The following is a 25,440-nucleotide window of genomic DNA, read 5'->3' as shown; positions in this document are numbered from 1 at the left end:
TTAATAATTAAGTGATGGCTTATATGAGCATTACTGTGATAGTTTAAGATACATGTCATCAATAATATTTTTACGTGTGTGAAAGTGCTTGTATGAATTTAATGAAATATTTTTAATTTAAGACATATATCCAGTGCACGCTACTGTAATCTAGTCTCTAGTGTAACACTTTAAAATTATTTTTTTTTTTTACCACAAATAGTTTTTGCTCATCATTAGCTCCTGGTTTGCTAAAACAAATTAGGGAAATATATCAAAGTAAAAGTGACGTTTAACTTGCAAAATGTATCACGGTTTTAACAGAACTTCCCCTTTTCATCAGAGATATAATTCAGAGAATGAAATGAAAGCTTTCAGGAAGTTCACTCACGCCAATAAAATGTGTGCTGTGTGCTGATTCATCACTATGGCTAAATTAAAGTCTGTGCAAGCTGCCTGAACAGTTCCAACTGTATTAATTACATCTGTCTCCAGTTTGAGTGCAACATGATAAGATGAAGAATTTGGAGTAATTTGCTAATTAGCCTAAGTCATAACACTTAAATAAAAAACCACACACACGCTATATAGCATGAGTGCTAAAGGGGAGGGGTGAATGGAGCAAACCTTGGTTCTTATTATTCCCATTTGTTTGCCCATCCCCTATTGTAAAACATAAAGAATTTAATACAAAAGAGAGAGAGTGATAGATAGATAGCTGTGTCCACATTGATAGCTGGGTCCACATTAGGTCCTTGATAAAAACATTGGACAAAAGTGGTATGTGAAATTCAGACACTTTACTGTTTAAATTTAATGCAAGTCCTTACCAAACATTCGCATTTTTAATTGACCATGCACCTTGAGTAAAATGAGGGGAAACTTAAAATCAGGGTATGTGCAACTGAGATTTCACTATATACTGTATTCTTGAACATACCTGCATTTCCAAATGAGACAGCCAAGGTGCACAATATCAGTCACATGGCCGTCATTTAACAGAAGATACTTTGCTTGCCAATAATACTGCAATTAAACATTAGAGGGGAGAGCATAATCCTATTTCAGTGTTCGGTGCTAGAAGAAATATATTTAAAGGGGTAGTGAACCTTTAAGTAAACTTTAGTAGGTTATAGAATGACTAACCCTAAGCAAATTTTCATTCAGCTTTAATTTTTTTCTTTCATATAGTTTTTGAATGATTTGCCTTGTTAAATCTTTCCTCTTTGAAGCGGGGGTTCACCGAGACCATCTTAAAAACAAATGCTTTACAGGCAACAAATGTATTTTTATCACTATTTTTATTACTAGTCGTTCTATTCAGGCCTCTCCTATTCATATTCCAGTCTCTTATTCAAATCAGTTAACGGTTGCTAGGGTGATTTGTTCCATAGCAACCAGATTGCTGAAATTGCAAGCTGGAGAGCTGCCTAATAAAAAGCTAAAATAACTCAAAAACCACAAATAATAAATAATATACTGTGTGTATACAGAGCAGGCATGGTTCTTACTGTATACTGAGGCCTTGACAATATGCACAATATGTGGTAATATGGAATATTCTGTGAGCTTTAGTCCAGCAACATTTGGGTATAACAATGCTATAGATGGTTAATATATCCTTTAAAACCACAGAGGGAAAGTATAAGGAACGGTCTCCAAAACTTTGAGGATAGATCCTAAGGGTTGGCAAAAACAATAGACAGTTTACATCCTGAAGGCAGCTATGGTAATTGTTTGGGCAAGGGCATATTTGATTGGCTAGATATGCCTTGAAGTATAAGGGGCAAATTCACTAAAGGGCGCATATTTGCCAGTGACCGATTCGCCACACTTCACACCACTTTGCCAGGCGCAAATTTGTTACCACTACGCTAATTCACTAAAATGTGAAGTTGCAATTTCGAATACATAAAAGTCATATAGACTTCTTTATTAAGAGATGTTTGTGCAAATGCTAGCAACGGTCTCTTTCGCTACTAAATTGTCCTCTATGCCTGTTAGTAAATTGGCGATGTCCCTGCAGATGAGATTTCTGGCGAATTGTTGCTGGTGACAGCCACTTCACCCTTTATTGAATCTGCCCCCAAGTGAAGGTGAAATTTAACATGAGCAGTAATTTAAAATAGTAAATATTTGGGATCTTTAGCCTGATAAATTATCAAATGTTTTCAGAACTGTCACCGTTACAAGTCCCTAACCATTTATTATTGACATATATAACCGAAAAACTAAAACTAACATATTCCATGTTGAAATTAACATGTAAGTTCTTCCCCAGAATCCATGAGGGGAATTAAACTGAATTCATCATGGGGAGGATATTACAGGAAAAGATAAGGAGGGAAACCCAACATTAGTCCTTAAGTTTTAATTTTCATGGAATACCGTGTAGCCTAAAGCCCCTGGGTTTTACAGTAAAACACAATTCTTGCAAGTAGTCCTTTGCCTCTATTTTTGACTGTTACATTTACAGTGATTGCATATTCTATTTTCTGTGAGGGATATGTGGTTTAATAAAAACAAACAACACCAAATAAATCCAGTCTGTAAGTTATCCTTGTGCTATTTGTGGCTTTTAAACATGCTAAATTCATTTTGTTTATGTTGCTCACTATTCATAGCATAAATGTTTCTGTGCGTTTTGTAAGGCTCATTAATTTTCGAGAAGCAAATCTTTTATTCTACTTATAGATATGAACTGAAAGCATTACCAACATCCCTTGTGCCTATATTGGTCTATACAAAGGTAGTAAGTAGGCTCACAACTTTTTAAAAACAATCATATCTGCTGCGATATGCTAGGGTTAACTGGCCATACAAGGGGAGATTTTGTCACGACTCTGCAAACAATTTAATCTACTTACCGATCAGTTTAATGAATATTTCATCCTTCAATGGATAGGTAGACAGATGGAAATAACTGGGTCCACACTGGGTCCTTGAAAAGGTCCCAATGAGGACACAAGTGGTATGTGAAAAAATACATTTTGTAGTTTTAAATCTAATGCAAGAGAGTGCTGGTTCTTACTAAAACAGATGCATTTTTATTTGACTGTGCACCATGACCATTTGGAGAGAAGTGCGGGCACATTTACTTTGATATAATAATGGGCATAATGGGCGGGTCAAATATATAGGAAGCTCTCCTAGAGCAGATACAAGCACTTGTGCTGCACCTGGCAGGATGAAAATACAGCACCATAATAGCTGTGACTTTAATGGGAATTTAAACCTAAATCATTTGAAGAAGAGAGACCGCGGTGCAAAACTTATTGAGAAAGAGAGGCATGCATCATGCAGAGATGAGGCTTGGTCTTGTAAGTAGTACAGCAAATAGTAGTATCTAGTGTAGTATATTTATACTTCGTTTTTGGTCTTATTTAGCCGGCTTTCCAAACTCTCAGTTATACAGAGTTTACATAGCACGTTCATGTGGTTTGCATAAATGGTAGTATCAAATCACCAACTGTGGTTTTAGCGGGTACTCATAAGCGTTTATTAATAATCTGTGCCCATCAAAATAGGTTCATCTTGATCTGCAGACATGATCCTCCATTGCAACTTAAAAATGGAGCAATAATATAGTATAAAACCCTTTCATTAGGTGATAAAATTATTTAAAATCACACTCACAAATAAAGCAAGGTTTCAAGCATCTTATTTCAACCAGTCCAGTTTTCACCCGCAATTGCAGTGATTGTGCCCCGACCAGCGTTGCCTCTCAGCCGCGTGTTCCTCTTCCGGGTGCCTGGTGATGACGTCGGATGCTTACTCCTCGTTCTGCTTGACGTGTTTCGTCTGAGACCTGACTTCCTAAGAGGCTGCCTCAGCGCTATTTTTAGTGCTGACTCAGCTTTAATTGAAGAAAGGTCTGGTGTACTTGGAGGAGAACAAGTTTTTGGAGTCGGCAAAGAAAGGGGAACTCCGGCAATCTTTGGGCAAACTGTTTGACTTTGAATTGGTCTTGTAAGTGCAACATTGTTCTGAATCAAAGTGTTACTTTTGTAAAAACTTGGAGCAAACATTTTTCTTGTTACAGCTTCCCAGTACCGAGTGAGGTTCATGTGATCCAAAACTCTCCCACTTAGCCCCTTTTTCTCTCAAGCAGATGAACAATATAATTACATATCAAATGAGAATACTACTTACCAGCACTATTGTCTTGCTGTGACCTTACCTAGAGGGATAACTATACAACGCTTGGTCTCATGATATCACAATGATATTAAATCAGGAGGAAGGACATATTGCTGTGCTTAAACATAAGTTATAGTTGCAGAAACAAAAAACAAGGAGCCATATTTACAGAGATCAAGCGAGATTCTTACTGGAGGACGGATTTGCATTTAATGGAGCCACTGGTCCTGGGGAGCTTTGAAATTGATTAATTGAGTAATTGTGCTTTAAGAATACAACTCTTGGCATTGTTGGAAAACAGCCCCAACATGTTTTAACCCATTGATAACATGGTAAAATATGATGGGACTTTTAGTGCAGCAATAACAAGCAATGTCCCCTTTAGCACGACACATCAATTTTTTTTGCCCGTTGGAGATGCAGGTTTACAGAGTCCACTCTGAAAACAATAGCATTTATTCAAGAAAAATCCCCTGATAGGATCAGTTAATTCATCCTCCCATCCTATGTCATATGCATGTGCAAGATTAGTGAACAGAGGCACATGCATGTGCCCTAACATGGCTGGAAAGAGCTCCTGCACACCCGTACATTAGCAGTAAGTCTAAAGATGCTTGGTGCCCAGTGATACAGGTAACAGCAACCTCCAAAAATCTGTAGAAAGCAAACACACTGGCACACAAGGCTGTTGTTGCAGGTTAAACCTTGCAAAAAAATTTAATGCGGAAGTGCAAGGTTTCGGGGCAAGCCCCTTTGTCATGCTTGACATTCTGCAATATATTGTATGCGAGTTAGAACATCTTTATGACCCTATTTTATTTAAATTCATAATAATTATTATTATAATAATTTATTAGCTCTTTGGAAGGAATTAGCATGGTGCATTATCTCATGTCATTGTTTGATTACCATAAAGCATGAATCATTGTTTGAGAATTCTCAAAAGAGATATTAAGATATCAGTACAAGAATAGATTTTATACCACAAAAAATAATCAGAGCACTGGGACAATCCATAAAGGTGTATGAACTGGAAACATGAGGAGCGGATACCTTGCTTTACAGAATCAGACTTATTGGTACCCTGTCACCATTATATCGTTAAGTAGAACTCGGGAATGCTGAATTGCTGATTAGAGGCTGAGCATCTGTTATACCAGTGAATTCCCTAATATGGATAAAGGGCACAAGAAAATGTTAGTTTTAAACAGATGATTATGTTAACAGTTGCTTCCTGGAGTTTACGATTTATAACCATTACATATCCGTTGATGGAAAAGCCAACCATAAATGTTGTCATCACTCCTAGCATCAATGAATTATTCCATCAATCCAACACTTTTTGCAACACGTTCCTTTCCTTTTGTTCTGAACCAAAACATGCACTTTTTGTTTAAATAATTCTAGTAATGTTTCAAATACAAAAGAGAAATCTCAGTTTAAAAAATGCATCTGTGGCGAGTACAATAGTAGGGGTGACTAGTGATAGCATAAATACCATGTGCTGTGTATGGGCTGTATTCTCTTAATCCAACATGATACAACAGAGTTTGTCTATCTGATACAAGCCGAAGCTCAATCGTTTTTGTTTTCCTGCTAAGTGTACAAATGACTACACAACAAAAAATTAGATTATACTTCGCTTTTAAAAGACTAAAAAACCCCAAAACTGTATTTGCTACATAAAAACGTATATACATACAGTAAATAATGGAATAAAACATGTTGGTACAAAAATAAATAGGATTCTACTTGAAATTGGGGTTGCGCTGCATACTTTTATTCGGCACACACGATAAACATAGGACATAATAGTATTGCTCAGCATACTATATACAGTTAAAGCACAACGTTCGTCTATCCCCAGAGCCTCACCCAATTCCACCCGATATTGTGACAAATGTCTAGAGTTACCAGGGCAGTTTTAAATTTCTCCTCTATATTCAAGTTTTTGTTTAGAACTTTACTTCCTGCTTAGTGATGGGCGAATTTATTCGCCAGGCGCGAATTCGCGGCGAATTTGCGCGATTCGCGGCAGGCGAATAAATTCGCGAAACGCCCGCGAAAATTCGCCGAAAAAATTCGCCGGCGTCAAAAAAATTTTTTCGAAAAATGGACGCCGGCGTAAAAAACGGGCGCCGGCGTCGGAAAATTTCGCAAATTTTTCGCCGTTTCGCGAATTTCGCGCGAAATTCGCGAATTTTTTGGCGAAGCGAAACAGCGCAAATTCGCCCATCACTATTCCTGCTTCCTGTAGCAAAGAAGATAACGTTAGACCATATATATATATATATATATATATATATATATATATATATATACAGTATATATATATATTTTTTTTTTTTTTTTGTTCGAGTTGCATAAAAGGTTGAGACTTGGTGGCCTCTATTCCAGTCAATCCATACAATAAGCAAAATTCAGCCTCGCTTTCACCATATCAAGTGATGGGAATAGATCTGATATCCAACAATGCATTATGACTTTTCTACTAACCACAGAAACTATGCTTACTAATTGCTTGTCCATTTTCAGAATTTTTGCAGGATCTCCAAATGTTGTCCACAAAAATGCAAGATCTCTTTGTGAGATCGGGAAGTTAGCAATGTACATAGAAATTGATCAAGTGCTAAATTAAACAATAAAGTGGAGAGTGGCCATCCCTGTTTAGTACCTTTCAAAAGAGAAAATAGGGTAGAAAAATGTCCCTTTACATACAGATTGGTTTGGGAGCAGCAAAATAGTATAGTTGTGGCTTTTATAAATAAAGGTCCAAAATGTCTGAATTTAATTAGTCTGATCTGTTGTGAGTGCAATATCTGATTGAATGCCTTATTGGCATCTAAATTAACTAATAATGGTTTTGAGTTTTTGTTTTGAGAGTCAATTATTTTAGCAGGTAAAGCTTACTTACTGACTATTTTGGGTAAATACTAGCTGTTTGTGTATTATACTGTATGTTCTGGTAGAATGTTCTGTAGTCAATGAGCAAAAAGTTTAGTAAATATTTTATGACCGTAATTGAGCAAAGATATAGACCTGTAAGAAGCCGCTTGATCTGTTTTAATTGTTTTTTGGAATTAAAGTTATTTTTGCTTCACTAAATCCTGGAGGATTTTATAGTATTTACTTGCAGGGAACTCCTTCCCACTGCAATATGTCTTTTACCACATATGATTCTGAATATATTTATTATGTGATTTGTGTACAGGGAACCCTAGAGGGTTCACATTATAATACGACACACATTGATTTTTTCATGGAACTATTGGCTTTGGTTTTGCATAAAAATTATTTTTTGTTCCAGGACACATTCTTCTTCCAGGTACAGGGGACAGTCATGGGGTCCAACGTCGCCCCTACCAAAGCCAACATATTTATGAATCACTTTGAGCACAATTTCGTATATAAAATATTTACTAAACTAATTATACAAGAGACATTGCTTAAAATGGTGGTGCTACATCGACGATTTGTTGGTGTTATGGAGGGGTGACGTTGGATCCCTTATGGAGTTTAAATCACATATAGATACGTGTTCCCACTATTGGGTTTACACTCACTCACAGTGAGGAAATGGTGACATTCCTAGACACCAGCATGTATCGTAAGGGAAGACGCCTGTATACAGACTTATATGTCAAATCCACTGACCGTAACAATCTATTATGTTTTGACAGTGCACATCCGAGGGCTTACATTTCCTCTCTCCCCAGATCACAAATGTTGCGAGTTAAACGTATAGTCCCAGAGGAGGAACAGCTCGTTACACGGTTGGATGAGATGACCACAAAGTTCACACAGAGAGGGTACCCTTGACAGATACTTGACCAAGAGGTAGCCAGAGTGATAGAATTGGATCGTGACTCCACTATACAGGAAAGGACACGTGACATGTCCAAAATGACCCGTATACCGTTTGTTCATACGTATCACCCATGTACTCGCAAAATTCACCATATTATATATAAACATTGGCCATTATTGCGCAAGGCCTATCCCACTATTCCAGAATTTCAGGGGCCACCATTACTATCTTACAAATGTATGAAGAATCTTAGAGATAGATTAGTTAAGACAGATCTAGGTACCTAGAAGGTTCAAACACAGAGGGTTTTAGCACCCTTAAGGATTGGCATGTTTCCATGTGGGAGATGCAATCAATGTTCCAGTGTGATTCGCACTAATGTGTTTACTCATCCACAGACAGGGAGGAAGTTTGATTTGCGAGGTCATTTTACGTGTGACACTGAGTAAGTGGTGTACATGCTTAAATGCCCGTGCGGCCTATATTTGGGAAACGGTCCAACCTATACGTGATCGCATCAGCCAACACAAATCCACGATTAGGAAGGAGGTACTCAAATTACCTGTTCCAGCTCATTTTCATTCAGTACGGCATTCCGTAGCAACCCTCAGATTTCTTATTTTGGAAGCTATTGCTCTCCAAGTCGGGGGGGGGCAATAGACTCCTGCAACTCCAGAAAAGAGAAAAATTTTGGATACATACATTACAAACATTATACCCTAAAGCAGTGATCCCCAACCAGTAGCTCGTGAGCAACAAGTTGCTCCCCAACCCATTGGATGTTGCTCCCAGTGGCCTCAGAGCAGGTGCTTATTTTTGAATTCCAGGCTTGTTAACAAGTTTTGGCTGCATAAAAACCAGGTGTCCTACCAAACAGAGGCTCCTGTAGTCTGCCAGTCCACATAGGGGCTACCAATAGTCAATCACAATCCTTATTTGGCACCACCCAGGAACAATTTTCATGTTTTTTTTGCTCCCCAACTCTTTTTAAATCTGAATGTTGCTCAAGGGTGGAAAAAGGTTGGGGACCCCTGCCCTAAAGGGTTAAATAGAGAGTATGACCTGTATGCTTTGATATAGTGTAGTAAACTTGGTAACTTATGCATATTGGGTAGAGGTTGGGACTATGATACTATTACACATCCTTTATATATGTTGTATCTTTATATTGTGTTGTTAATACAATTGTACTGTGATACATTTTGACTGACCAATCGGCTAATTTGTTTCAACATGAATACTTTGATGTCAAGGGTGTACTTTTCCTTTTATTTGGATTGGTCATATACTGCATTTGAATATATACCACTGCATTTGAATATATACCACCCCTTTGAGGGCATGTTTAAAGCTGTAACCTTTTTAAGGATGTGAGATCATTGTAAACTTTATTGCTTGATAAAGAAGCGGGAGCTTCCAAACGTTGCATATTCTTGCTTAATAAAGAATTTGCTTTCAGTTACAAGGCAAGTCGTCTGGACTTTCTTGTTTATTATAAATTGTGTCCTTAATTGGACTAAGTCACGGACTGGGTACACACTCCACTCCATTTTGTTTCGATATATATATATATATTGCACTTTTATGCACTGTACAGCGCTGCGGCTCCTTAACAGCGCTTTACAGATAAAGTTATACATACTTGTGAACCATCCAATCCCTGTTGTTTATTATTAACAAATTACATAATTGTATTGCTGATTCCCTGTTCCATGTGCACCCAATACTATATCCTGTTCCATAGGCACCTAATTTATGTTCTGGTAAAATGTTTGAAATTCCAAGAGAATTTCAGCTGAGGTATACCAGTGCCCCCCTGTAAACCTAATCATTGAAATGTATGATGAACCTTTCCAGGCCCTGATTTGTGGGAAGGCTGCAAAGACCCACGTCTAGGGCAGCAAGATTTTAGGGGCGGCATGCTGCCCAGCTGCATTCTAATTTTTTTGGAATGAACTGGGGACATGCAGCTCTAAATAACCTGCAAACCTAAATCCCACAGTGCTCTGTCAGGAACCAGTGCATGCATGATCGATTGCAAGGGGGCTGGGCGACCTGAAGACCTTCTGACCTAGGGACGGCAGAATTAGAAATCCTGGCCTGCACATTTAGCATTATCCTCTGCCTTCAAGGATGACCAAACACAATAATGTTTTATAAGCTACCTAATTGTCATCAGCATAATTTGCCCATTTATTTTAAAGACACTGTACATGTGAAAGTTATCCCAGTTAGACAAAAATAGGCAGGAGAAGCCTATTGTCAATTCTTTCGCATCATGGAAAATAGTAGAAACACTGCGGAGATAAATCTATGGCTGGAGAAAGAATTATTGTACATTTTAGCATGGGGAAAAATGAAACCATCATTATTTATAAGTGTCTATTAACCAAAAATGTTGCTCAAGTTGGGCCAAGTCTGAGGAGCCAACAAGGGGATAGAAACCACATACACCAGTGCAATCTAGAATTGGGTCCCAGACAGCATTCCCATCCCCCACAATAATGAGAATAATTATACTGTACATTCTCCTATCCAAGTATCTAAAAGTAGAGGAGTTCATGTTGCCCCAATTCATTACCTGTAGACATGTGCATGAGGAGGAGGAAGATATTGAAGTTTTTTTTTCTATTTTAGGGAAACATTTAATCCCTTTACATTCCAGAAAAAGAACTTTAAGTGTGGCCCTTGAGGAAGGTTTGCTATGGTGGGCAACACTGAGTGGGAAAGTTTACTTGAAACAATATGAGACATCAGTTGTAATTTGAACAAGCAAGTTCCCCTGTCCCTCAAAGCTGCAGAATTTTCTTAAATTAGGTTGGGCCCCTGGAAATATAGCATTTAACATTCTACCCTACATTTTCCTCTTCTCATAATCACTTCCCTCTAGAACACTGATCATGAATATAATCAAACATAATAAAGCAGAAACCCACATTGGATGCCCAAGTAAGGATAATATAACAGTAATATCTGTTATCTATATTATTAACACTGAGTCATTTATTGCATCATTAACAGATATTAATATATAACCATGAAAGATAGGACACCTTCCTACTACACCCCTGGCATCAATAATATATAATAAAATATACTTCCATGGAAAGCTTGAATATTATCAGTCCAAATAAATATGGTGAAGCACGTGCTCAAAGAATCTTGGCTTGCCATGCTCCCTCACCCTCAGCTTAGCTGAGCAAACTTGTCTACCTGACTTGTAGAGCATTTCGCACACTGGGACAAACAGGCCTGGATTTGTGCAAAGCCCACAAAGGCCCGGGCCTAGGGCAGCAGAATTTTAGGGGCGGCGTGCCACCCAGTTGCTTCACAATGGGTTCAAAAGCACTGGGGACATGCAGAAGATTTGCTGGCTCTTTAATTCTCCCACGTGCCAATTCCCATGCTCCTGATCCGACGAGATAAGGCTTGAGCATGCATGTGAGAGCATATTAAGGGGGAAGTGGGAGGGGGTGGAAGACATGGTCCCAGCCTAGGGGCGCCCTATGAATAAATCTGGCTCTGTACTTGGCCAAGGTTTTCTACTTGCTATAACAGAAGAACTAAAAGGCTACAGTGCAGTGGGCTAATAAGAGTTAAACAGTCACTGCCCCCTACCTAATCCTTGACATCAAAACACTGGCTTTCACTTTTACTTAAAGTGAAAGCCTTTGTGGTTTGTATGAGGCATCTATCTTTTTTTATAATTTCCTTGTTATACACCAGTGTTTTGATGTCAAGGATTAGGTAGGGGGCAGTGACTGTTTAACTCTTATTAGCCCACTTTAAGGACTTATGCGTGTAAAGAGGTAAAAAGTATATAATTGTGTTACTGCACCAGTGCAAACTTTTTTTAATTTCCTTGTTATACACCAGTGTTTTGCTGTCAAGGATTAGGTAGGGGGCGCTGTGTAGACTGATGGGGGAAGGGCGAGTCCTTGAGGCAGGAGCTGTATGTGCCTAGGAAACACGTAAAGGGAAGACAGTTACAGGTTGATGAGGGCTATGATTCAGACTGGATCAGGTGCTGAACAGAACAGGACAGAGAGGGCGGAGATCAGGGCTGGACTAGGCAGGATGAAGAGTTCAAACAAGACAAGGCAAGGCAAGGCAAGGCAAGGCAAGGAAAGGAGGCTAGAACTGAAATCCTTAGCTAGGGACAATGCCACACTGCTAGTCTGGGAAACAATGCTCTGGCCAGGTGTGTTTGGAGGGCTGACCTTATATAGGGCCCTGATTGGCTGATTGCAACTAATCAGGCTGCAGCTGGGCTGGGGCTGGAGAGGCCAATCAGGCTGTAGCTGGCCTGGGACTGCAGAGGCCAGGTAACATATAGAAAGCAACCATACAGGCTGCTCACCTAGCCACATGGTTAAGGTATTGAGCCAGAAACCCAAAGGTCCCTGGCTTGAATCCCAGCAAAAACCTGAAATTTGTCAAATGAAACCCATAACACTTGCACAATGTTGAAATTTGAACGTCTGTAAAAAAGGCTAAAAAGTACTGATGGTTAAAAACCAGTCCCTACCCAAAATAAGATAAGAATCAAAATAATTTTATCGGAATTTAATTTGTTAACCAAAAGAGCAAATGAGATGCAACACAGTTGGACAGACAGCAAAAGACTGGAATGTGTACTGTAGGTTAATACACATTAACGTCAATACACAACTGCCAGCAGTAGTGATGGGCGAATTTGCGTCGTTTCGCTTCGCCGAAAAATTCGCGAATTTCGCGCGAAATTCGCGAAACGGCGAAGAATTCGCCAAACGGCGCCGGCGTCTCGTTTTTGACGCCGGCGCCCGTTTTTTCGACGCCGGCGCCCGTTTTTGGCGCCGGCACCCGTTTTTTCGAAAAAAAATTTTTGACGCTGGCGAATTTTTGACGCGAATTTTCGCGGGCGTTTCGCGAATTTATTCGCTGGCGGCGAAACGCGCAAATTCGCCGCGAATTCGCGCCTGGCAAATAAATTCGCCCATCACTAGCCAGCAGTCCTATTGGCAGAATCCTACATAGATGTTCTACACATATACTGTAACAGAATTTCAAAAAACACCTCTTATGGACTATAAAAGAGGAAAACCTATACGTTCTCTTAGTAAAAGATGATATTGACCACAAGTTCTCAAGTTTCAAGATGAAATCTTGGGAAATACCGTATATACTCGTGTATAAGCCGAGTTTTTCAGCCTCCAAAATCTGCTGAAAAAGTGTACCTCGGCTTATACTCGAGTCAATGTGCACAATCACCTGAAGCGCGCTCATGCAATGTCCTTCATGCGGCAGTGGCATACTGGTACATCTTCCCATGCGCGCTCCTCCCATTGGCGTCTATACTACTCGCCTAGCTCCGCCCACACATTCCACCAACTGGCAGCCTCTCGCCTTAGCGCCCTAGCTCAACAGACTATTGGCTGGCTCAAGCTGTCAGTCCTCCCGCTCATCGCAGGGCCTGCTGCCTGCTAAGCTGCACGGCGCCTGCCGAGGGGACCCGATCCGGTGCCACAGTGGGGCCCATCAGACAGGACCGCACAGGGCAACTGCTCCCGCCCCTGCCCCCATCTCCCCGCCACCACCGGAACCCGCCAGGGAAACAACACAGACGACAGCAGCACGGAGAATGAGGAGCAGCCGCATCGCAAAACACTGGTGAGACAGTGACTCCTCCACAGCCCCAAACCCGGACCCGCGACAGCCGCCAACACGCCGACAGAGAATGTGGATGCCCCCAGCAAGCGGCCGACCAAGCCACTGGAGCCCATGTGAGTATCTGCTCACCAGGCTGAGTTCTGTTCATGCAGATCAGTGGCATTCTGTAATTACGGTACCTTTATTTGTTGTTCTGCTTTTTATTAGCACTGGTGCCTGCATAAAGAGGCAGTGTATAGGATCCAATCACAGGCAGGACCCAACCTGTAGCTCAGCATATTATCCCAAGTGGGGAAACCACTGCTCTAGGGATGAGAAGGTATAGAAACTATAAACTGCATTTCCCAGCAGCCTTTGCCAGTCTGTCACTAAAGGATTCTGGGAGTTGTAGTTGCAATAGCTGCTGAGTTCCAGGTTTACATTGTCCTCCTAGTGACTTATAACCCTGTCTGGTCATTGTTCAACAGCATATACTCCCAATAAGAGTATGGAATGTCAAGTGCTTTTGTTTGTCTCTCTCTCTTTCTCTCTCTCTCTCTCTCTCTCTCTCTCGCATTGCATCTCATGTGTGTATGTACAGATATCACAACACAGTGGAATACACCCTAGGCTTATACTCGAGTCAATAAGGTTTCCCAGTTTTTGTAGGTAAAATTAGGTACCTCGGCTTATACTCGGGTCGGCTTATACACGAGTATATACGGTACCCCTGGCTGAAATGTTCCAGTGACAAGGGACTGCAATAGCATGCATCCTTATACAGGAACAAATTCAATTATAAAACATTATTTTATTTGTAAATTCTATTTGTAATATATCAAACAAAATGAAGGGGTGGGGACTATCCAAGAGGTTAAATAATTTCTAAGCATATATCTACTATAAGATGTGGAGAATTAAAACGATCTATACTACAGGTATCCAGAAAGCTCCAAATTACAGAAAGGTCTTTTCGCATTGACTCCATTATAATGAAATAATTCACATTTGTGAAATTATTCCTTTTTTCTGTAATAATAAAACAGTACCTTGTACACAATCAGAACCAAAACCAGCCAATTAGGTTAATTTATTTACAGTATTTTCTAGTAAACTTGATCCAAATTACAAAACTACTGCTTATCTGGAAAACCCCAGGTCCCTAGCATTCTTGATAACAGGTTCCATAGTGTACAACGTTTGTACTCAATAAGCACATCCTATGATTAGAGCATGTTCTATCAATGTTCTAGTTCTTATTTTTCCCCATAAAAAACTTGATCAGATAAAAAACCAAGGTTTAATAAATGGTCCCCCTAGTAATATGTAAATGTTTCCATCTTATGATATTACTAGAGTCAATAAAATATATTGTTTTATCCAAATCTCAATAAATAACACCAGATTTTGGCTAGAAGAGGTGCTTTCTACCTTTTCTTTTAATATCTCCTCCTGGCTGATCTTTTAAGGATCCAACTGATTAATTAAAAAAACATTTTCTCACATTAACTAAAGTCTGCAGTCAAGTGCTGAAATATATATTTTATATGAAATCATAGTATGTTGTGGAAATTGCGTAAACAATCTCATACAGACGTCATTTTAATTGTACTGGAAATGATGCCAAACCGCAAGTGCAATTGTGCATGTTTTTGCACATCGGGTGCAATTACCAAATACTACACTACAAACATACTACATTCTGGATAGAAGGAGCTAACACATGAATTTAATACCAGTTGAAATATTTTGAATAAATCAGATCAGAAAAAAACAAATAAAACTGAGCGAAAACCCAATTGGTATGTTTTTTTCTAACTTTTTCCCTGAATTGCTATATTTTTTGGGGGTTTTGCCTGAAAGCACCTAATTTATTGGATTTTCAGGCTAAACCCAGCACCAACCACAATATCTTCAAATTGGGATAGGGACTTCTTCCATTGACTCACACATGACTTTGACAGGTCTGGGATGGCGGATTTTTGTATTCTGGCTTTTTTGCAGCATCTAGGTATAATCTTAAAAAAGTGTTTTTTTTCCACTAAAAACTGTTTTTGGACTGAAAAGCCTACCAGATAAGTTTAGTAAATAACCCCCTTAGTGTAGTGTTTGACTGTGTGGCAGAAGTAAATTGTTTGGAGCAATCTAATACTGTATCTGTCCAATCACCCGATTCACTGAAAAGAGAGTCTTGGTTTTTTTTTTTTTTTGCATTTTTGTCTTCCTTTTTGTCCTTGGACGGAATGAACTTTGAGATTTTAGTTGCTTTGTCTTGTTTGTATGGTGAGAATAATCAAGTGAAAAATGAGGTTTGGGACTCAAGCAAAGGATCAATTGAGTATTATATCCATGATATTAAAATTGAAGAGCCAATACCTTGAATGCAGCAATTGGGGTGATCCCAAGTTTATTACTTAGTGCTCCAAACACTGAAAAATTGATTGTGTGTAAAGTATCTGGAGTACCATGTAATAATTTTGGGATCACATGGTTTGCTGCATTCAAGGTATTGGCTCTTCAATTGTTTCAGGATTACTTACAGGTAACTGTGGCCAGGCCAGTGCTAATACCTGCATCCCCCATCTGTGATAACCTGTTTTGATCCAAAATTTTAGTCAGTTATCGTGATAGCCAAGAGCATCTTTAGATTTCCAGGTATTCTGAACTTGATATATCAATTGACAACAAAGTTGATAGTAAAGCAATATACATTAGCCCTAAAGGCTCAGAGCAGTGAATGTAGAATAGTAGCTAAAAATACATCAAAACCACACTGAATTTCGCATTTGAAATAAGGGTCTGTCAAGTGGTTGTAAAGCGTTTCATGGGTTGACATTATCTGTAAATATTTCTGTGTAAAACAAGTGAGGCTAATCAGACCCAGCTGGTCATTCAGTAGTGCCTCACGCTGCTACAGCCTTTCAATAATTCTAAACTTTCTGGATACCGTGTTGCGGGATAAGAGATCCCATACCTTTTTTTTTTAGAATGCCCCTTTAAAATCTCAAGGGGAACTTAGGATTTTAAAGTAGTTTCTTTTGGCTATCACATTACACCTTTAAGTCATAAAAATGTTTATGTAATGTACTAGCTTTAAGTTTTACTGTATATCCATAACATACCCCTAACAGTTAACAGTTATTATATTTCTTCCTGCTCCTTGGTTATTTTGTAACAAGAATTAACAAGAAATGCTTTAGGTGTTCCATGTGATGGTCAGAATAGTCAGGCAGCACCATGATGCTTTAAAAGAGTACATTTAAACCTTTCCTTTTTTTGTGACTGTGGAATTTAGACTATGCGCTTTCTGCTGAGCCTCTAGCTGTTTTCAACTGTATGTAAAGGATATATACTTTGTAAATGACTGTCCATATAGTGCTAGGACAGTATTCTAATAGAAAACGATTTTGTATAACAAAGGCTTTGCTGTAGAATAAAAATCATAAAGTGAAACTTAAGAATTGTTACCGTTGGTATTAAAGGTGTTAAATATTGTGTTATACTTCTCATTTTCTAGAGTCAATAACCTACTGTAATTCCCACCCAAACAAGTATATAACTATACCTGCCCGCAATCTCACCTTGCCATTCTTATTAGTGAATAGATTCTATTATAGCTACTTTATCATTTTACTTGTCAATATAAAATATGTTCAAGAAAAGGAATTTAAAAAAATCTGCATCATTTGGAAAGTCCAAAAAATAGAATTGACCATGTTTTTAACTTGCAATGTAGCATTTTCTCCAGAATTCAATTGTCAGCAGTAGTTAGCTATATCATCTTACTCTTGTTTGTATATGATAATGATAGCAATAAGCAATATCGGGAATGTTTGATTTTTACCCGACCGACCCGTCAAAGCCCCTTGGCGTATCGTAATCCAATAGTTCGACCATTCGGCTGAACATTTGGATTACCCCCGATATAGCCATGCCGTTAGTGGCATATCGACATCGCCAAAACGAGCGGATCTTTGAATCTATAGCCAGCTTTAGACATTATTTCTCTGGTGGAGTGGAATATGAAGTGATGGGTTTCACCCCCCTATGTGATCATGTCTCCTCTCAGTCATTTTCACTTTATTGCATTATAAAAGGTGGGTGGTCCATACATGGGATTAATCATATAGTATTTACTTTGTAGTATGGCATAAATTGTCTGTGATGAGCCCACTCTTATATTTTTCACCTGTTGCTATTACAGCTCAGTCTTCTTATTGTTAATGTGCAATGCGGAATGAACAGGATTATTAGTTGTGAGTTGAGCAGTAACAGAATTTGCAGCAGAATAAGAACCATATCTTAGTTGTGTAGGAATGTGAGTTCAGGTAGTGCCTGTGTATGTGGGACTTGCACAATATATAGGCATTCTTTAATTCCTTTTTTCCTAAGATGTACATTAATCTTTCCACAGGTCCATTTGTCATTGACCTTCATGGCATAATAAACCTGTGAATGAAGCCAAGTTATTTAGAATATTGAAGGAAGGTATGCACATCAAAGGGGCTTATTATCTTTCTTGGCAATGAATTCCATAAGCTGAATGCATATTGCCTTGCTTTGTTACAAGCCCTGATCCTGAAGATGTTGAAAAGTTTCAGTCCCATCCAATCATATTACTGATATATCCTCCCAGACAGCAGTGGTTTAAAGAGGCACTTATAAGGGCTTAGAAGGTGTAACCAGCGGACACAGGGAATAATACTTATTGCATTGTCTGTAGTATCGACATAAGTGACAGTGTGACATAAGTGACAGGGTGAATAAGTGACAGTGAGTGAGTGAAAGTAAGTGAGTGAAAGTACAGAAACTTCTGAACAGGGATTTTATGGTAATTTCCTCAATTTCTTGACAGGTCAGCACTAACACTTCTCATAAATGGCCAGCATCCTGGCAGCTACATTGCGCAATAGACAGCTTTTTTTGTAGTTGGAATCCCTAGGATATCCAGCCTATTTATCTTTAGAACAAGTATCAGTACCTACTGTAAGTAATGTCCTCCCCCAGTTCCTTTTTTATAAAATAGAGTTTAACCTGTATCGAACTATACCCCTCGTGGTCTCCTGTGCCTGTATAGAAAGCAAATTCTACACACTTCCATTTTGTTAGTCTTCATCTGTGTATGTAGGCTAAGTAATAACTGAAGACTGTCCTTATTAAGACACATTAGAGGCAATCAGTTGCATGTCTTTTGGTCCTGCTCAAATATCCAGAGATTCTGGGGTGACATGTTACAGTTTCTTAAAGAGAAGCTTGCACTCTACTCCCTTTGCTCTCCAGAACTCTGTTTACTAGGATTAACTGGTGATCTACAACTTTAGTCTTACATAGTTACAGAGTTACATAGTTAAAGCGGGTTGAAAAAAAAGACAAAGTCCATCAAGTCCAACCCCTCCAAATGAAATCCCAGCATCCATACACACACCCCTCCCTACTTACTCCAGACTGTATTATCTACAGCTGCTCTACTGTGCTAAAAAGGCCATGCTAATGCATTGGAATTCCATGGACCCCCCTTCACTACAATATTGGTAAAAATTCATGAATGATGCCCTTCCAAGCCAGAAACTGACCTACCTAGCCAGAGATTGCCCAAATAAATTTTGTAATTTAAATTTTTATTGATCTTCAATTCCAAGGAAAGATAACCGGTACAACAGCGGCGTAAGAAATTATGCAGTTGACAGCTACAGATGTTGCACAGTAAAACAGAACTCTTCAATTAGCTCAACCAACACTTATGCATCAAAATCTGAAAACGCATATTGCAATAATGAAATATTGAGTCCTAATGGAAGTAGAAGAAGTTTTTGTATGTTTGTGCCCAAAGAAATTTGATGCCATATGGGGTAACTGGTTGGACTTACAAAATATTTGATTCTGATATTCTAACTCCTCAACATTTGTTATCTGTGCCTTAACCTCACTTCTCTCATTTTCCATTATTATCTGTTTGTTTTAATTGAAAAGTATTAAAACTAAAAAAAAAGACACATTAGAGGTGCCTGTGTCATCTTAAAAATATGAAATTGTCCATTATAATGGTATAAGCTTTTATAGCGATTGCTTTTTCCTTTGGACTGCAACATTTTGGTGGCATGTATCTACAGGATGACGGGATCACTTTATCAGGTTTTTGGTCTGCAACTGAAAGTAAAGGGTTACATTTTCAGTTCTGTTAGAATTACTTTGTGTCTGCTTTTCCTTATTCTAAAGTTAGAATACAAAAAACCCAATGAGAAAGACTAGAAACAGTTTCAGTGATCTTCTGTGAACTGAAGTTTTCTCTCAGTTTGTTTTTCAGAAAGTAAAAACAATCACTGATATGAAGGTATATTAGAAAATATTTTATTTGTAGGTTCAGAGAATAGAGATTAATATAGACACAAAATGATGCCCTTTTTTGCTATTATTTATTGTCATCTCTATTACTTACCTTCTACATACATGATTTTCTCTTGCCTAGTTTTGGCTTGTATCTTCCTTTCCATGTCAGACATCTGATTTGATTTGATACTTCTTTGCTTCCTCTTTTTCTGGCCTGGCCTTTTAACTGATGTGGTTTGTATCATGTTGTGGAATGTTGCTTGTGGACTTCCCTTTATCGAGTATTTGACTAATTGGAATTATTCCTTTTCTGAGCCTGAATCAGTGCAGCCTGAGCAGTGCTAATTACTTTCTCCGTAGGGTTGTTGTTGACCTGCTACAGGGTTTCAGTTCTGTAATTCTAAGAATTGTTTCTCTTCCTCATTCCCTCATCATCAGTGAGGGATCACCCTACAAGGCAGCAGAAGTCTGAAATGGAACTGTAAAGTTTGCAACAGTAAACAATTTTGGGAAGAAGTTTTAAAGAAAAGAGACTAGCTGCAGAAGGATCATCCACAAACTGAAATGTTACAAAGGGCCATACGTTTATTTATATTACAGGATTAGAAATGCCTCAATATGCTATTTACAAAATATTATGCTCATTTACCAAACGTGTAGATTCTAAGATGTGTGGAACAGGGTATAATTGTACCTGAACATCTTATGTACAGAACAGTTCTCAACCAGTAGTAGGGAAGCAATGACTCTGGGATTATGTTTGGGATTCAGGCAAATCCGAGTCTTATTCAGCAGGATTCGGAGAGCACACATCAGCAATTTTCACCCATGAGTCAATTTCTGTAGTATTCGAATTTAGTCAGATTTAATCCTGTGTTCAACTAAATCCAAAGGAAAGGATTGAGCATTGGGCCTGCACCCTGATTAGCAGGATTTGGTGCATCCCTATATAGTAGTACCAAAACATAAGACAACCATACTTCAAACTATTGGCAATAAGGCTTAAGCACATTGTGAAAAACACTTTTTTTGACAATTTGTACTCTGTGCCTCCAAATGCTCACAAATAGTACTAATCATTGTTCCGTCAATTCTAAAATTGAAAAAGTACTTAATTAAAAGTGTTATCAATAACTGTTTGTATTGTGGCAACATACTGTAGCTTTCAAGGTTTGCAAAGAAAAGGCCCCCATACACGGGCTGATAAAAGCTGCCTGTATGTGGGGCCATACGACGGGCTACCCCAATCGATATCTGGCCAAAAGTCGGCCAGATCTCGATTGGGCAGGTTAAAAAATCCCGTTGGATGGCGGCCACATCTGTGCGTTTATTTAGTCCCGCAATCCGACCACCTATATCGGATGCATTATGATCCAGTCGTTGGGCCCTACATATTCTTAACCTATAGCAGGGTGACAAAAATGTCTGAATGCTTTTATACAACTTTTAATATCTAATACGGCCCCTAAGCAAATGTTAAAACAGAAAAGGGGTCGCACATCCAATTCTGACAACCTTGTATATAAGGGAAAGTTGCAAACTGCAGGAAACAGGCATAAAAAGGCTTTGTTTTTTGCACTTTGCCCTGCAGGTTGCACCCAGAGTACAAATAGTTGCACCCTGATCTGAATATAGAACTGTGTTTGCCACAAGTATATTCAGAGGGGGTGTGTGGTGGGCAGCATGTGTGCCATTCATCAGCACAGAATACGGAGAAGCAGGAGCCCAAAGTACAGGTTCAGAAGCTAATTCTGCACTTTAGACATATTCAGGTTTTATGGTTCCTGTATGTTTGCAGTCTCTTTTCTTTAAAACTTCTTCCCAAAATTGTTTACTGTTGCAAACTTTACAGTTACATTTCAGACTTCTGCTGCCATGTTCACTTTCCCTTGTTCTCTCCCTTATCCATACTATAGTACTAACCCGACTTTTGCATTTACTTTTGTAGTGGAGACCTGGAGGATCATGGGAAAAGAACAGAAGAATGACTTTACAGTGTAGGGAAAAAAGTTAAAAGCAGTGCTAGAAACAAGTTATGCTGTAGGCTGCTGTATGTCAGGTGTAAAGCTAGGATGATATACAGTAAGAAACAATTTGGATACATGAGATCCATTCATGTGCAGGAACATTTCACACATTGTTATTTTATCTGTTAAATTTAATGTCAACTTTACAATTATGATGCCAGGGCCCATTTCCTCCCTGAATGTTATGGCAGAATGGATTTCTATTGTTTGCAACATGCAGAAATAAACCATAATTCCTAAGGATTGCTTAAATAACACATCATCAAAATAAAGTATGATCACCAAATACTTTAGTACTAATCTACTGTGTATCTTGTAAGACACGTCATTTGTTCTTTTTGTAGCTATTTATGGATTATGTTTTTTAAAAAAAGTATGGGTATTCCACCACCCAGCAATAGTGACTTAAGCAAACAAGACTGAATGTCTTCCAGCATATGTAAAGACACAAAGGGTGATAAATATCAAATAATGTTAGTTTCCCACCCTCATGCATGGTCCAAAATAAAGTCACACACAAGTTAAGGTATACTTACACCAAGTGGAGATGTACAGTTAGGCATCACAAGAAATAGCAAGAGCAGAAGGTGATTTAATGAGATGTAGGTGGTACTACATGGCACATTAAACAATGTCACAAGAAGAATTTAGATTTTTGCAGACCAAAAGTCAGGGGCCCCTACACCAACGCCAGGTCCTCCTCCAATGCCATCAGGTCCTCCTTCAACACTGCATCCCCACCTACTTGCATACCTGATCTGTGTTGTGGCCTCGATCAGGAGGCTAAGTCAAGGGAAAGTGCCCATGGTTCCAGGTGTCCTGTTGGCCCAGTCTGATCCTAATGGTATTGTTATAAGGAATCATAATCGTAATCCAGAAAGCTCCAAACAATGGAAATCTCATTTGCTCTTAGGGCTCATTTACACCATAATGGCTCATTTACACCCTGACAGCGAACACTGGAAATTACACCAGACAGATATTGAAAATATTCAGTGCAACTGCGCCTGATTTGCAACGAAGTGCATGTGCAGTTGTTTTTAATTTGGTGAATTGGATGCTATTGCGGTACACACAATTGAGTGAAGAGAATTGCCTGTTTGCGTTCACAATGAAACTGTAATTCTGGGAATAAACACTAGGAAAAATGGTGTTTGTGCTCACTGCATCTAGGTAAGTAAATACACCCTATAGTGGCCGATTAGAACCAACAATTCTAAATGTTTTACTGTTTTTCTTTTTCTCTTTACTAATATGACAGTAGGTTTTTTACATTTTTAAAAGTTTTTAATGTATTAATCTTAAATTATGATGCTCAGAATAACAAAACGATACCTTATCTGGGAAACCCCGGGTCCAAAGCATTGCAGATAATAGACCTCTACCTGTAAAAGATGGAAAGTTTGAACTAGGTTTAGTAATCCATAGTAACAATTAGATGATCACCTTCCAGCAAGTAACTAGTAAATGGTTACTACAGTATACATTACAGGGCCTATTTATTATGCTGTGTAAAATTTAATTTGCTGGAAAACGGTGTAAATTTTTTTATCATTTTTGCCTGGCGATGTGTGACAAATTATTCTGCCGTTTTTTTACACTACATAATAAATCTCTCCCTACATATAAAAAACTCCCACCTTATCTTGCTATTCATCATATTACAGTTAGGTCCATAAATATTTGGGTAGAGACAACTTTTTTCTATTTTGGTTCTGTACATTACCACAATGAATTTTAAATGAAACAACTCAGATGCAGTTGAACTGCAGACTTTCAGCTTTAATTCAGTGGGTTGAACAAAAATATTGCATAAAAATGTGAGGAACTAAAGCCTTTTTTTAACACAATCACTTCATTTCAGGGGCTCAAAAGTAATTGGACAATTGACTCAAAGGCTATTTCATGGGCAGGTGTGTGCAATTCCTTCATTATGTCATTATCAATGAAGCAGATAAAAGCCCTGGAGTTGATTTGAGGGGGGTGCTTGTATGTGGAAGATTTTGCTGTGAACAGACAACAAGCGGTCAAAGGAGCTCTCCATGCCATCCGAGAAATTGCTACAATATTAGGAGTGGCAAAATCTTAAGTTTGGTACATCCTGAGAAAGAAAGTAAGCACTGGTGAACTCAGCAACTCAAAAAGACCTGGACGTCCACAGAAGACAACAGTGGTGGATGATCGCAGAATCATTTCCATAATGAAAAGAAACTCCTTCACAACAGCCAAACAAGTGAACAACACTCTCCAGGAGGTTGGTGTATTGATATCCAAGTCTACCATAAAGAGAAGACTGCATGAAAGTAAATACAGAGGGTGCACTGCAAGGTGCAAGCCACTCATAAGCATCAAGAATAGAAAGGCTAGATTGGACTTTGCTAAAAAAAACATCTAAAAAGGCAGCACAGTTCTGGAGAAACATTATTTGGACAGATGAAACCAAGGTCAACCTCTACCAGAATGATGACAAGAAAAAAGTATGGAGAAGTATGGAACAGCTCATGATCCAAAGAATACCACATCATCTATAAAACATGGCGGAGGCAGAGTGATGGCTTGGGCGTGCATGGCTGCCAGTGGCACTGGGACACTAGTGTTTATCGATGATGTGATACAGCTGAATTAATTCTGAGGAGTCCAGAGACATACTGTCTGCTCAAATCCAGCTAAATGCAGTCAAATTGATTGCGAGGTGTTTCATAATACAGATGGTACTGAAACAAGATAGAGCGATCGCACACCCACAGCAGTCCTTGGTGATTGTAGCTTGGTGCTCAGTATGAGAGGACACGGCAGCCTCCAAAATGTATCAGGAAAAGGAAATACTGGCACACAGAGCGTTTGCAGCAGGTAAACCTTGCTTTAATTCAAAAAGTGCGGAATGTGCAACGTTTCGGGGTCACGCCCCTTTCTCAAGCATACGGAATCATTAGTGAACAAAATATATATAGGTGAAACAATTAATCAATTTACATAAATTATTTAACACAGGTGTTTTTTCTTTTAGCAAGTATAAACCAATACAAGCATGTAAAGATTATAAAAATTTAAAATGTAGCAAACCACAAATCTCCTCAATTGTGCAATATCATTGTGTAAAATAGTGTCCATAAAATCAATTATCCATAAAAATAGTCCATAAAAAGTTAATGTGATGACCCAAATCCATTCGGGTTCGAAAAAAGCGTGTGTAATATAAAAATATCATCTTGAAAAAATTCCTTGGGTAAGGTGCAACAATATCATAAAACGCAGCTACAGTTAACTTTCTGTGGAAGGATAATAATTAGCAACAAATGTTGTTCAAGACAAAATGTAGCAAAATATATTAAGCCGACAGTTACTTAGTAACTCACCCTGTACATATTCAGAAGGTACTAATATCTATCCCTGGATGATACTCATAAGTAAGTCCTTATCTGTTAAGAAAAAAGAAATGCTGTTTAGGATACAGATAATTATAGTTAAAAGTCAATCCTTCCTGCTCTGCAAAAAACTTGTTTAAACTAAAATAATAACTATGAATATAGT

Source organism: Xenopus laevis, chromosome 6L (genome assembly GCF_017654675.1).
Source record: "Xenopus laevis strain J_2021 chromosome 6L, Xenopus_laevis_v10.1, whole genome shotgun sequence".
In the NCBI taxonomy this organism is placed as follows: Eukaryota; Metazoa; Chordata; class Amphibia; order Anura; family Pipidae; genus Xenopus; species Xenopus laevis.
Note: the sequence above shows the minus strand (reverse complement) of the source record.